This window comes from Ictalurus furcatus, chromosome 16 (genome assembly GCF_023375685.1).
Source record: "Ictalurus furcatus strain D&B chromosome 16, Billie_1.0, whole genome shotgun sequence".
NCBI lineage: Eukaryota > Metazoa > Chordata > Actinopteri > Siluriformes > Ictaluridae > Ictalurus > Ictalurus furcatus.
Genome location: NC_071270.1, coordinates 27,236,772 through 27,250,563, shown reverse-complemented (window position 1 = coordinate 27,250,563; position 13,792 = coordinate 27,236,772).

The following is a 13,792-nucleotide window of genomic DNA, read 5'->3' as shown; positions in this document are numbered from 1 at the left end:
TGTCACGTCGTTATGGTTTTATATATCGTTCTAACACCGATGTCATTGAAATGTGATTAAAATAACGATTCTAATCTAGCACAATGAGCACATGTTCCACGCACAGTAAAGCCATGTGTACATAATCGCACGATTCACATCCGAAACGTGCGCATGTCGTGTTTAACCTCTTCCCACGATTCGTTTCTTTTCACCTGTGCTTTTATTGCAGGGTGAATACTACATTACATATTGGGCCGAGTGTAACGTGGCACCCCGAATTTAAATAAAACCATCCAGCGTATGAATAAATGGAAAAGTAAATGATCATGTACCGTGACCATCTCCAGCTGAATAAGAAGTTAGGGGGGGAAAAACTTATGTCTTATGTTGCTGTATGAATATATTCCTGTCTTTTTCTTAGCAGGAAATCCATTTTGTGTCATTTAAAGAGAACAGCACACAGACTTCAGCGTAGGAGCTGAAGCCAACCTACAGTATCTCAGCTGCTGAATCAGAAAGTGCTGTAATTCTCTGTAGGAACACACACACACACACACACACACACACACACAAACACACACACTGCACCAGGGATCAGCAGTGGAGGTGATGCTAATAGGCGAGAGCAGAGCCTGAGTCATCACATAAGCATTGGGAGCTGAACAAGTGAGCGAGCTCTTACTGACTTTCGTGCCACCAAATGCAGCACCACACACACACACACACACACACACACACACACACACACACACACACACAGCACTGTGCTTGGAACATGAGATAAAAATAGCTACAGAGTATGCCCATTGTTACAGAAGGAGGACATGCTAGGAAACCAACTCCATTTGCTCCGTATGTGACATTTCAGATAAGCATTTCTGATGTTTGTAAAATTGTCCGTTTGTAAAAAGTTAAACTTTTTTAAGAGTACGCCTACACTCTCTAGAACATCTTAACGCTAGAGGAAAATGCTATACGAAACACTTCTCGAGGCAAGGATTTGATATTTGACCACGGGTACTCCGGCACTATGTGTCAATCAACATGATTGACAGGTAAGAAATAGTACCTCCATTTTCTAATTGGTTGGAGGTTGGTGGCCCTGTTTCTTTTTCTTTTTTTTTTTCTTCATTACACAGAGACTAGAGTTTTCCTTGATCGATAACTGACAAGATGAAGCTATGAGTCGTCAGGACAGAGGAGTTTACACTCCACGACGTCAAATGTAACTATAAACGGATAAAAAGTCATACACAACACGGCGCAGAGTGTTTTTTTTTCATTTTTAAATTCCTTTCATAATGCTTGGCGTACTGTAAGTCTGTATTTATAGTCATGAGTAACACTTCGTAAAGTATGAATTTATGACTTGAGGTATAAGGATCATTATACACTCCTCACTGAGCACTTTATTAGGAACACTATACTAGTATTGGGTAGGGCCTCCCTTTGCTTTGCTCTCAATTCTTCATGGCATGGATTATGCTTTGCACCGCTGCAACACGATTGGCTGATTAGATAATTGCATGAATGACTAGGTGTACAGGTGTTTTAATAATAATAATCGTAATAATAAAGTGTTTGTTCGGTGTGTCTGTACATAAAGAGATTGCAGACTCGCAGATGTTTCCGAGCGACCGCCTAGAAAAATTCTAGGCGGTCGCTTTACCTCTGACCGTTCCAAAGCGCTGACACTGGAGACTCCTTCCGTAAACGTTAAATAAACATCTCCTTCAAACAATACACATAGTTACACATTTTTCAGTCCATTTATGTAGCACATCTGCCACACAAGTCCCTGTGAACGAACTGTTAGTACTGTACAGAAATGATGGAATGTGATTTGCGGCTGCATTACCGTCTGAGCCGCTGTTATAGAAAACGAATCAACGCCTTCTGACCAATCAGAATCGAGCATCCGAGAGCACTTCACGGACATTATAAGGTATTATGTGTTAGACGCAGTACAACATGATATGATTGATAGCATGTGTTATCGTCTCTTTCATTTCTTTCTTTTCCTCCCCTCTCTCAGGTTACGGCGTGTGCACACAAAACAAATTGAGTCTTCTATTTCCGCAAGCGTTCTTTTTCTTTCTCCCCACGTCTGAAACGTAACTAGGAATAAGGCGGCAGATGGTTGTGTTTCCATTCTAGACTGCACGGCTCTCGGGAGCTCCTAATGTGAGCACTTTATCACGAAGAGAGCTGGGATTGAAACCGACACCAACAGGTGGCAGTGTTGCATCATGGGAACGTGGACGGCCGCTCCGATCGGAGCAGGCCGATCCTGAAATCGATCGGCAAAGCGTTACGTTTAAGTAAACGGTTTATCGAGTTTGTGCCATTTCCATAAAATGTGGGTTCGGGTTAAAGTCCGGGTGACGGTTTGGGAAATTTCGTTTCGTCCTCTGTGTTTGAATGGAAATGAATGAGAACGAGGGAGAGGAAAAGGGAAGGAAAGCTTCTAGTCGGCACATGATGGCAGCCTTTCTACATCCAACATCTCTCTCTATGGACAGGTGAGTAAAGAGAGAGAGAGAGAGAGAGAGGGATGAGAAGAAACAGAGGGATAAGAGGGAGGTGGAGGTTCTTGAAACATATCAATTGGTGTGAAAGGGTCACTGTGGAGAGCCGAATCTCTGGCTCGAGTTTTTTTTTTTCCTCTCTCCCTCTATCGATCGCTTTGAGCGACAGCCATTTAATTAGCCTATGAAAGTCATGCTAATGTGTGCCAGCTCTCCAGGCCGTATCGTTCCTCACGATCACTCCATCCTCTCCTCTCACAATCGCTGTATCCATCCTGGCAGGGGAGGACAAAGAGCCGTGCCAGTTCTGTGCTCACGGCCCGACAGCGTATTACAGTAGAACTCGGAAGCAAAATAAATAAATAAATAAATAAATAAATAAATAAATCACGTTTTTTTTGTGTGTGTGTGTGTGTGTGTGTGTGTGTGTGTTTTCTTTACCGATCGCTGCAGATGAATCATTTATGAATCATTGATTTCGATCTGAACCCCTAAACCGGTGATTCGTTTGTAAAACGTGAGGAAAAAGTCCCGGAACGGCAGCGCTCGGAGCGGTCGTGTGCTGTCGTATCGAGCTAGGGATAATAGCGTGTTTATAATGACTTCGGTACGACGGGGGATTTCGCGATGCCGTGGGAGGACTGGCGGAGTCGACTACGCGTTTCCTTCACGAGACGTGCTCAAGCTCGCGACAAACACTTTGAGTCATATCTCTACGGGTCTTACAAAAGTACACTTAGCGCTTTAAACGACGTGAACACCGATATAACAACTTGAATGACGATATCAATGGAAATACAAGACTATCTGAGCAGGCCTAATTATGCAAATTGCTCCGCGCTTACAGTACGGTCGTGATCGGCTCTGCTCATCCGTGGCGCTCTGGCTTTGTTATGAACGCATAATGTGACCCTTTGGATAACGGTGTCTGGAAAATGCCATAAATATAAACGTGAATGTAAATAAAACGTGCAATTTAAAAGCAGCGCAGACTGACTATTATAACAGCACGACCTGAAGAGTTTTATTCGTCTCACAGCACTGCGACGTCCCAGCGATAACGTTACAAAAAATCTCAGCCATTTTTATTGGTTCCTGGTGATTTTCTAATAGTTTTAAACCCCAATGTTGGGTTCTTATGTGCATTCGTATTACACGTGGTTCAGGTGACCTGTGCTACGCACGTTTGACGCTTTTCTAATAGCACTTAGAAGTCCTACAGGAGTCTGATGGTCTCTAACGGTCAACTTTTCTCTTGTGATTATAACTCACCAGGCAGGAGTTCGTGTGCCATCCGGGTCACGGCACCGAGTTGTTAGAAATTCAGCAGGCAGAAGACTGCTTTGATCTCCAGATTCACGCGACGGAGCCAGACAGTGCGTCACGTCCGACTGTGGTGTGTTCTGAGATGATAGCGAGACACAAGGAATGAGAAACACAACATAACGAGCATATTTAACACAGAGAGTCAGAGAAAGGTTAGCAAATGGTCATGGAGCCAAAGGAAAATAATTAGAAGCAAATAGGTCGGATATTTCCTTCGCTACTCACTGTAGAGCATCGATCCAGGACGTAAACCTCTAAGCATAACATCTCTCGGATAATGTGTATTGTGCATAGCATTTCTTTGAAAACACAAATAAAATCTGATCTTTAATGGCGTTCTGAAAGATAACACTTACAGATTCACTTAGATGAGTTTGTTTCTGTGTGTGTGTGTGTGTGTGTGTGTAACCACCATGTGAGTTTGTGTATGTAGGGGTGTTTATAATAGCCTTCATTAATTCTCATTAAGCACTGTCATTAAGGGCCATTAAGCACACAATGGGATAATCACCTCTCTGGAGCTCTGACCTGTATACGCTGCTGTTTGGGGTTAAGCAGCAACACAAAACCTCACATGTAGAGCCTGAGCGCTGCACACGTTCCCCTCGCTTTATCACTCACACCTCTGAACCGTCATTAATCTTATCAGATCTCCGAGCAGTACGGAGAACGCTCTCGCCGTCTGCTGACAGTCAGATACATTACAGCGTATTTATCAAACGTCAGACGAACTACCGGTCCAGGATCGGGCTCTTATACACTCTTACACGCCAAGCATTTGTTGAGAAACGATAAATAGAATCATGCAGACAGAATACCTGGACAAGATTAGAGATTTTTAAGCGATGTAAGGAATAAAATAAAGCCGTACGTAACTGTGATAAAGTTTCTCTTATAAATTAGGCGCAATAAGACATTAAGAACGATAACTACTAATAACATAGAACAATTATCATAGGAAAAGTTACGTGAATGTGGTCACTCTCTCTCTCTCTCTCTCTCGTGTCTCTTTCTCTCGATCTCTAAAATATTAATTGTACTGTACTCATCCTTGTTCGTCTTCATTCTTCTTCTCTGCTGGACAAAGGATGATTAACGTCCCAGGTGGAACCGCAGAAGATTTCATCACGTTATTCAGAACAGCGTGCAATTTAAATGATGAATGATGAATTATTTCGGGACCTTTCTATTTAAAGGGGTCATATGATGCTTTGTAATGTTTTCCTTTTCTTTTAGTGTGGAATGTATCTGTTTGTGCAAAGCTACAAAGCTCATAGACTGATGGATTCTGGGAGGCTGCGGTTCAGGTGGTAGAGCGGGTCGTCCACCGATCGTAGGGTTGGAGGTTCGATTCCCGGCCCACGTGACTCCACATACCGAAGTGTCCTCGGGCAAGACACTGAACACCAAGTTGCTCCCGATGGCAAGTTAGTGCCTTGCTACCATTGGTGTGTGAGAGTGTGTGTGTGAGAGAACGGGTGAATCAGAACCAGTGTAAAGCGCTTTGCAGAACCGCTAAGGTTAAAAAAAATGTAGCATTTATCTAACAGAGAGCACTCCTCCAGAAAACGCCTCAACGCCTCGATCGAATGTCTACGTCACAATTTGACTAACATACAGTGAGGGAAAAAAGTATTTGATCCCCTGCTGATTTTGTACGTTTGCCCACTGACAAAGAAATGATCAGTCTATAATTTTAATGGTAGTTGTATTTGAACAGTGAGAGACAGAATAACAACAAAAAAATCCAGAAAAACGCATGTCAAAAATTTTATAAATTAATTTGCATTTTAATGAGGGGAAAAAAGTATTTGACCCCCTCTCAATCAGAAAGATTTCTGGCTCCCAGGTGTCTTTTATACAGGTAACGAGCTGAGATTAGGAGCACACTCTTACAGGGAGTGCTCCTAATATCAGTTTGTTACCTGTATAAAAGACACCTGTCCACAGAAGCAATCAATCAGTCATATTCCAAACTCTCCACCATGGCCAAGACCAAAGAGCTCTCCAAGGATGTCAGGGACAAGATTGTAGACCTACACAAGTCTGGAATGGGCTACAAGACCATTGCCAAGCAGCTTGGTGAGAAGGGGACAACAGTTGGTGCGATTATTCGGAAATGGAAGAAGCACAAAAGAACTGTCAATCTCCCTCGGCCTGGGGCTCCATGCAAGATCTCACCTCGTGGAGTTGCATTGATCATGAGAACAGTGAGGAATCAGCCCAGAACTACACGGGAGGATCTTGTCAATGATCTCAAGGCAGCTGGGACCATAGTCACCAAGAAAACAATTGGTAACACACTACGCCGTGAAGGACTGAAATCCTGCAGCGCGCGCAAGGTCCGCTGCTCAAGAAAACACATATACATGCCCGTCTGAAGTTTGCCAGTGAACATCTGAATGATTCAGAGGACAACTGGGTGAAAGCGTTGAGGTCAGATGAGACCAAAATGGAGCTCTTTGGCATCAACTCAACTCGCCGTGTTTGGAGGAGGAGGAATGCTGCCTATGACCCCTGGAACACCATCCCCACCATCAAACATGGAGGTGGAAACATTATGCTTTGGGGTTTTTTTTCTGCTAAGGGGACAGGACAACTTCACCGCATCAAAGGGACGATGGACGGGGCCATGTACCGTCAAATCTTGGGTGAAAACCTCCTTCCCTCAGACAGGGCATTGAAAATGGGTCGTGGATGGATATTCCAGCATGACAATGACCCAAAACACATGGCCAAGGCAACAAAGGAGTGGCTCAAGAAGAAGCACATTAAGGTCCTGGAGTGACCTAGGCAGTCTCCAGACCTTAATCCCATAGAAAATCTGTGGAGAGAGCTGAAGGTTCGAGTTGCCAAACGTCAGCCTCGAAACCTTAATGATTTGGAGAAGATCTGCAAAGAGGAGTGGGAAAAAATCCCACCTGAGATGTGTGCAAACCTGGTGGCCAACTACAAGAAACGTCTGACCTCTGTGATTGCCAACAAGGGTTTATAAACCAAGTACTAAGTCATTTTTTGCAGAGGGGTCAAATACTTATTTCCCTCATTAAAATGCAAATCAATTTATAACATTTTTGATGTGCGTTTTTCTGGATTTTTTTGTTGTTATTCTGTCTCTCACTGTTCAAATAAATCTACCATTAAAATTATAGACTGATCATTTCTTTGTCAGTGGGTAAACATACAAAATCAGCAGGGGATCAAATACTTTTTTCCCTCACTGTAGATGCGCTACGTGCCTTCGAACCAGAACCATCTGAAAGGTAAGAGAGTTACAAAATGATGATAATGATAATGAGTCTTTATTGGTCACATATACATATGCACAGTGAAATTCTTTTCTTCACATACCCCAGCATGTTATGAAGTTAGGGTTAGAGAGCAGGGTCAGCCATGATAGAGCGCCCCCTGGAGCCGAGAGGGTTAAGGGCCTTGCTGAAGGGCCCAACAGTGGCAGCTTGGCACTGCTGGGGCTTGAACCCCCGACCTTCCGAAATAAATGTCCAGCTCAAGTTGTGCTCGCAAAGTTGGTGCCGATTGAGCTGCTCGATCATCCGCAGTTTCATATATCTGACTCAGGCTCGAACTGATACGGTAAAACCGACGACATTATTAACAGTGTTGTTTAGGAATTGCTTTGGAAGCCATGGAAGCTGACGCTCGCCATTATGCTAAGCCGCGTTACATTTCCGACACACGCTTGAGGTTTTTGGCCAATCATAACGCAGTGGGTCAGCTGGCCAATCAGAGCACTCTGGGCTTTTGCACACGTATATTTAACGAAGATATATATATATATTTTTTGTTGCCAATTGTTTGATATCCATGAGAGCAGAGTATTGTTGTGAACGAAAGATCAAAAGGTTAACCTTTGCTCATATTTACCAAGGGTGCCAATATTAGTGGAGTGCACTGTAGCGGCCATAAACAGTTGTTCCCTCTTGTAACAGAGAAAGGAAATAGGTTATGAATCTCCCCAAAATGGTTGATCATATGTTAGGTTTGTTCATCCTATGGCGTACGAGTAATTGGAAAAAGGGGGCGGGACACCTACATGTTAGAATTGAGCAAAATGTATGGAATTTCTCAAGTTTGAAGTTTAAATATCTCGTGGTTTGCTTGTGTAACTCGCACATGGCGGGAGAACTTGGCGGACACCGCGCTTTAAGTGCAAATGTTTTATGTATTTTCTTTTAACCGACTTCTGTCTTGGTTTATAAATAATCATTAGAACTCATCAGAGATGTATCAGCGAGCCACCCGGGTCACGGCACCAAGTTTCAGCCAAGATGAGTCAGCACACAAAGACGGGTTTGAGCTTCAGATTCCTTGACGTTTATTCTTTCAGTTGAAGAATCTTTAGATCGGTCTTTTCACCAGCAGAAGCATAACTTTGGAAAGGTTTCATCGGCTCACGCTCGAAGCCGACGTACGTACAGAGCCGAGAAACAAGGGCGGACGGATAAAAGGACAGATAACCTCGGTATATTTAAGATACAATTCCAGACATGAACATAAACCCTTAGCAAACGGTCTTCGAAGACGTTTTCCATAAACGTTACATAGACACGTTCTTTTCGATCCGTTTATACGGAGCGTCCAGCGTACAAGTCTTTATTACTGAAGAAAGGATAACAAGCACGTTTATAGAAATGGTATAATGACCCCCATGTGTCTTTCGAACCACCTCAATGAGACGACATTCGAGATTTCTTTTGTTTTCTAAGACTGTGTGTACTGTTTATGAAATCCTTTTTAATTTCTCTAGGGAAGTTCAGATAGGAGCATTACGGTGAATGTGGAGTGCTTTGTATGGAAACTGCGTTATTCGTGAATGATTGAGTAGTATAACTTGATTTCGGGGATCGTCTCTGCTTTCTAACGCGATTTGTCATCACGAAGGCCCTTGTAGCTGACTCGGAGAAGGAAAACAGGACGATATGCAGTACAGAAGTATTTAAGAATCCGGATTATAGAAGTTGTAGATGCCGTTCTCGGCGAACTAATTTGCTCTTTATTTGTTCATCTGTTTATTATGTAATGAGCATGGATGATCAATCAGGGAAGCAATCAGAGCAGCTCTTCTCCATCATCTCTAATCTGCTTCTGGAGTGTGAATTAAAAGCAGCAGGTGTTTAATTAGGACTGAACAGCATGACACATATCGCTACTACTTTATGATGGTAATATGAAAGTATTGGTATTGTCATTGCATTGTTGGTTTGTTTGTTTAAAAAAAAAAAAAAAAAAAAATCCACAAAGCTGAACACTTAGATCGGAGAACATTTTCGAACGCTACATCATCAGCAGCGGTGTGGAAATGATTAAGGAACAAAGACACACTGGGTTTGCATATTTATATCGTCATAGGCCAATTCTTGATGAAGATTTAAAAAAACAAAACAAAACAAAACGAAAAAAAAAAAACAGGACCAAGTTGTTTTTTTTATTTTTAGATTGGACATGAAAGAGAGTTAAAATATGCCCAGTGATTAGTTCCCATCCGATTCCTTCCATCTCTTGCGTGTACCTGGGGCTTCAATTCGAGGTCCTGATTGTTCAGAAGGTGGTTGATTCATTTTTTCTAACAGCAGTTCTGACAATAATGCAGGTTTATATTCATACGCTCGTTCTTATACTGTACGTCATCGTTTATAAACGTGCCTAATTTTGTTTTAAAGCTCCCATACGATAGATTTACACGCATCCGAGGTCAAAAAACACGTTAACGTGCTCATCATTTAAACTGCAGCGTTACCTTTTTTCCCCCAGTGTCACAAACGACTCGTTAAATGATTCGTTCTAAACTCTGCTCTGATTGGTCAGATGTCCCAGTCTGTTTTGATTGCACTAACGCTGTCAGCGAGCAGGTGATGAAGACGAGAGGCGGGGCTTTTTGTTACGAACCTACGTAGGTTTGTACAGGAAGTAAAGTCTGGATTCACTGACGAGTCGTTTCAGCTGTTCAGAATCGATTCCTTCTTTTGGGAGTCGATAACTCCGTTTGTCGTGCGCTTTGATTTTTGAAGCTTTGCAGACTTTTTACATTCACGAACAGCTCTCTATATAAAACACACTACATGAGGAAAAAAACATAATAGGTGCACTTTAATATCACTGTCATCAAACGTGTATGATATGATATCGAAAACAGATGATAAAATAAACGCATAAATAAAAAGGCACTAGATCGAGAATGTTTGTAGCCTAAATGAGACTTTAAGAATTTTAAGGATTTTCATTTGTCCAGTGTAAATTCAGACTTTTTAATTCAAGCCTCGCAGATGTTGTAATTGTACGAGCGTAAACTTTATGTGATTGGATTAATTACAGTTTCTGTCATTTATTCGTCACGTTTCTTAAAACGAATTGTACTGTCTTAAAACCTAAAATGATGCTTTGGGTAAATTTAGTTTCGTGAATGATTACCGCTGTATAATGGATCAACATTTTTTAATTAGAGGACAGAAATATTCAGCGTGCTGTGTAAATGCTTCTCTCATTGGGACTCAGTTTGTCTCTGGGGAATTACAGCAGAGAGGCTCATGGGAATAACTCATGATTTGCGCCTGGCTGTCTGATGCATGAACGCTTCAGAGCTTTGGAGTGTGTGTTTATGAATACTACATCACCTGTCATGACTACATTGACAAGGCCACCAAGTCCATTAGTCGTAACACAGTTCAGAAAAGAATCAGAGGCATTATAACAGTCCCAAAGTGATTCCTGGGATTATTACACACATTATACCACGGCAATTTGCCAATGATTTGAGTTTTATTTATTTATTTATTAAAGAACAATGCATCATACTCAGTCATTTGAAGAACCTTCTCCTGGCTTGTAAATAACGATATAACTCACCGGAGAGGTATTACTGTACCATCCGGGTCATGGCGGTTAAGGCTCTGGGTTACTGATCGGAAGGTTTCGAGTTCAAGCCCCAGCACTGCCAAGCTGCCACTGTTGGGCCCTTGAGCAAGGCCCTTAACCCTCTCTGCTCCAGGGGGCGCTGTATCATGGCTGACCCTGCACTCTGACCCCAACTTCCTGACAATCACAAGAAAAGGAACGAAATAACCGGAAACGTAACTGCAACACGAATACCATCACACTGTTGTGTCACGATTGATGGATTCGTTCACCTCAGGCATTCAAATGAAAAGAAGATGGATGTTAAGACAGATGAAGTATCTGAACGGGTTCAAATTGAAACGCAAAACCGAGTCAAATTCCAGCCCTGCACTGAGGCGGTCTGAATCACGAGTTTTGCTCAAGAATCCATCCTTCACAAGAACGACCTGAAATAACCTCACTTATTCAAAAACACGTAAACTCGCTAACACAGTCCTTGAGAATGGACAATGCAAAAACATTAGCATGGAGGAAAAATAGCTTTTTAATTACAGCACCTCCATGTTCCAGGCTGCTGCCTTCATTAGACTGAACAACTTTTTCCCCTGGTTTATTTAAATTGCAACATCATCAATCAACATATGTGCACATTTACGTAATTAATCCAAACCATTCGAGCAGTCTGGCTTTCCCAAACCACAGTGCTCAAAGCTTGAGCTGAGGAAAAACACGAGCCAAATTGAACACTGACCATGACCATGACCTTTTTACCGCATACATTGATCTCTTCTACAACACTGCTGAATTCTGGATTCTGATTGGTCAGATGTTGATGTTTAATTGATTAATTCTCTATAAAAACAGCTCTTTTTTTTTTTTTTTTTACATTTCTATAGTAACAGCTCCTTCACTGAGACTTGTATTAAATACACTCCACATGAACGGATTAAAAATACGTGCAATCGATGTAATATGGTTCAGTTTTCTGTGAGGAGACGTTGTGTTTAACATTTATGGAAAGAGTCTCCAGTAGAGATCGACCGATAATCGGTTTTACTGATATTTTTCCTGATATTTAAGCATTTTTCCATTATCGGATATCGGTTTTGTAATATCGGATCCACCGATAAATGGTGCCATCTTATGGGCGTTTTAAGAATTGCGGGAAGGACCGCCATTGCAGCACTGCATCTGTTTTTTTTAATTTTTACATTTTTTTATATGCTTTATTTGTTTTACCTGCTTGTTTACCTCATCAAAGCTTTTATTTAAAAAAAAAGACATGCTAGTAACAGTGCACTTGTTTTTAAACTTTTTTGCACTCTTCAGACTCCTCTATTTATTGGTGTATAAATAAGAGTTGTTTTGTTTTGTATACAAGGGAGAAGTGAAATTGACAAAATTGTTAGAAATAAAACGGTTTGTTCAGCTCAGTGGTGTCGTTATCATTGTGTCAAAAACAGAAGTAAAACAACGAATAAATATCAGTTCTGCATATCGGTTACCGGGCACATACATGCAAATGCAAACATGCAAATAATCGGTATCAGTATCGGTATCGGTTGCAAAAAAAAAAAATCAATATCGGTCTCTAGTCTCCAGTGTCAGTGGTAAAGCGACTATAACTGTAAGTTACATGACATAGGAAAGCCTTCCTCTTACAGAAAATTCACGTGAGATTTACACACGTGGTTCTTAGCGTCTCCGACATTTTTACGTTTTTTCACATGGGAATCGTATTTTCCCATAAGGATCAGCTTTCCACAAGTCAATGCATTGGAAGTTAAAGTTAAATTTGCAAAGATACACAGTACTTATGCTAGCAAAGTACAAGCTAGTAAAGTAGGGATGTATTATCATAGCTAGGATCGACAATGTCCACATTAGGTCTCTTGCAGAAGTGTTTTATACGTTCGAGGCTTCAATTAAGTCCACGTTTGCAGAATCGGTGCGTCCTCTCCATTGAAAATGAATATGAATGTTTGTCATTTGTTAGAACCAGTCAAATGGAGGTGTTAGTCCTTCACTGCATATTTCAGTGTCTTCCTGCCGCACATCTTAGTCAATAACTCGCTAATTAACGAGGATAAAATGGGTATTAAAGCAAAGCACTGAAATCAGCTCACATTCCTCCAGTGAAGAAAGGATCAGCATTGGAGAGCCACATGGAAAACTTGCATCAATCATTCCGAATAGAAAAAAACACAAACAAACATCCCCTCCCCCCAAAAAAACCCCCAAACAAACCCATCCCATATGGCAAGACATCTTTAGTCATTATATTCAAGGAGCTTTTGTTTCGTCTCCAGAATAGCAGGACGTTTTGAACAAAAGTGCTTCATCAGCTGTGCAAGCAAAGGGCTTTTAAATCTGTAGGCCATACTGTATGTACGTTTACATTTAAATGAAGTCATCGCACAGATGCTCTTACAAAAGAGAGCAACGTACCAAACAGCTAAAAGTACACAGATATAAAAAGTACTTAAAGAATCTGTAACCTGAACGATTAAAGACTAGTGCTGGTTTGTGTATAGAGGGGTTTAATCGGGAACAGAAAACATCATTTCAAATAAGGTGTACTCACAAATGAATATACAGTGTCATGCATAAGTATTCACCATTCCAACCTTGAACTACATTTTGTAATGGAGCTGAAATGGACTGGGATTAAAATTTTATGCTATACACAAAATAGCCCATAAAATTAAAACAGGAGGAAAACTCAATACAGTGTGCAAAATCATGTACAAACAAAAAGTAATCATCCCTGTTGCTGTGAAACCCCTAAATTATTTCTAGTGCGGCTAGTTAAACCCAAACACACAGCATTATAAACAAGTCCAGGACAGGTCTGGAAAGGTATGATGGTTTAGTTATGAAAAAAAAAAAAAATCCCCATTACTTAAAAATGGAAAGCATATGAATCATTTGGGACCCTGTCTAGACAATGCTGTCTCCCAAATTTGAATGAGCTGGTAAAGAAGGGGATTAGTCATAGAAGCAACCAAGAGGCTAGACAAGGCTGGGAATAGATATTCGCCAGACGACCTCGGTATTTCGCAAAGCCGTGCTTTACGGAGTTGCAAGCGTGTTTGGAGATT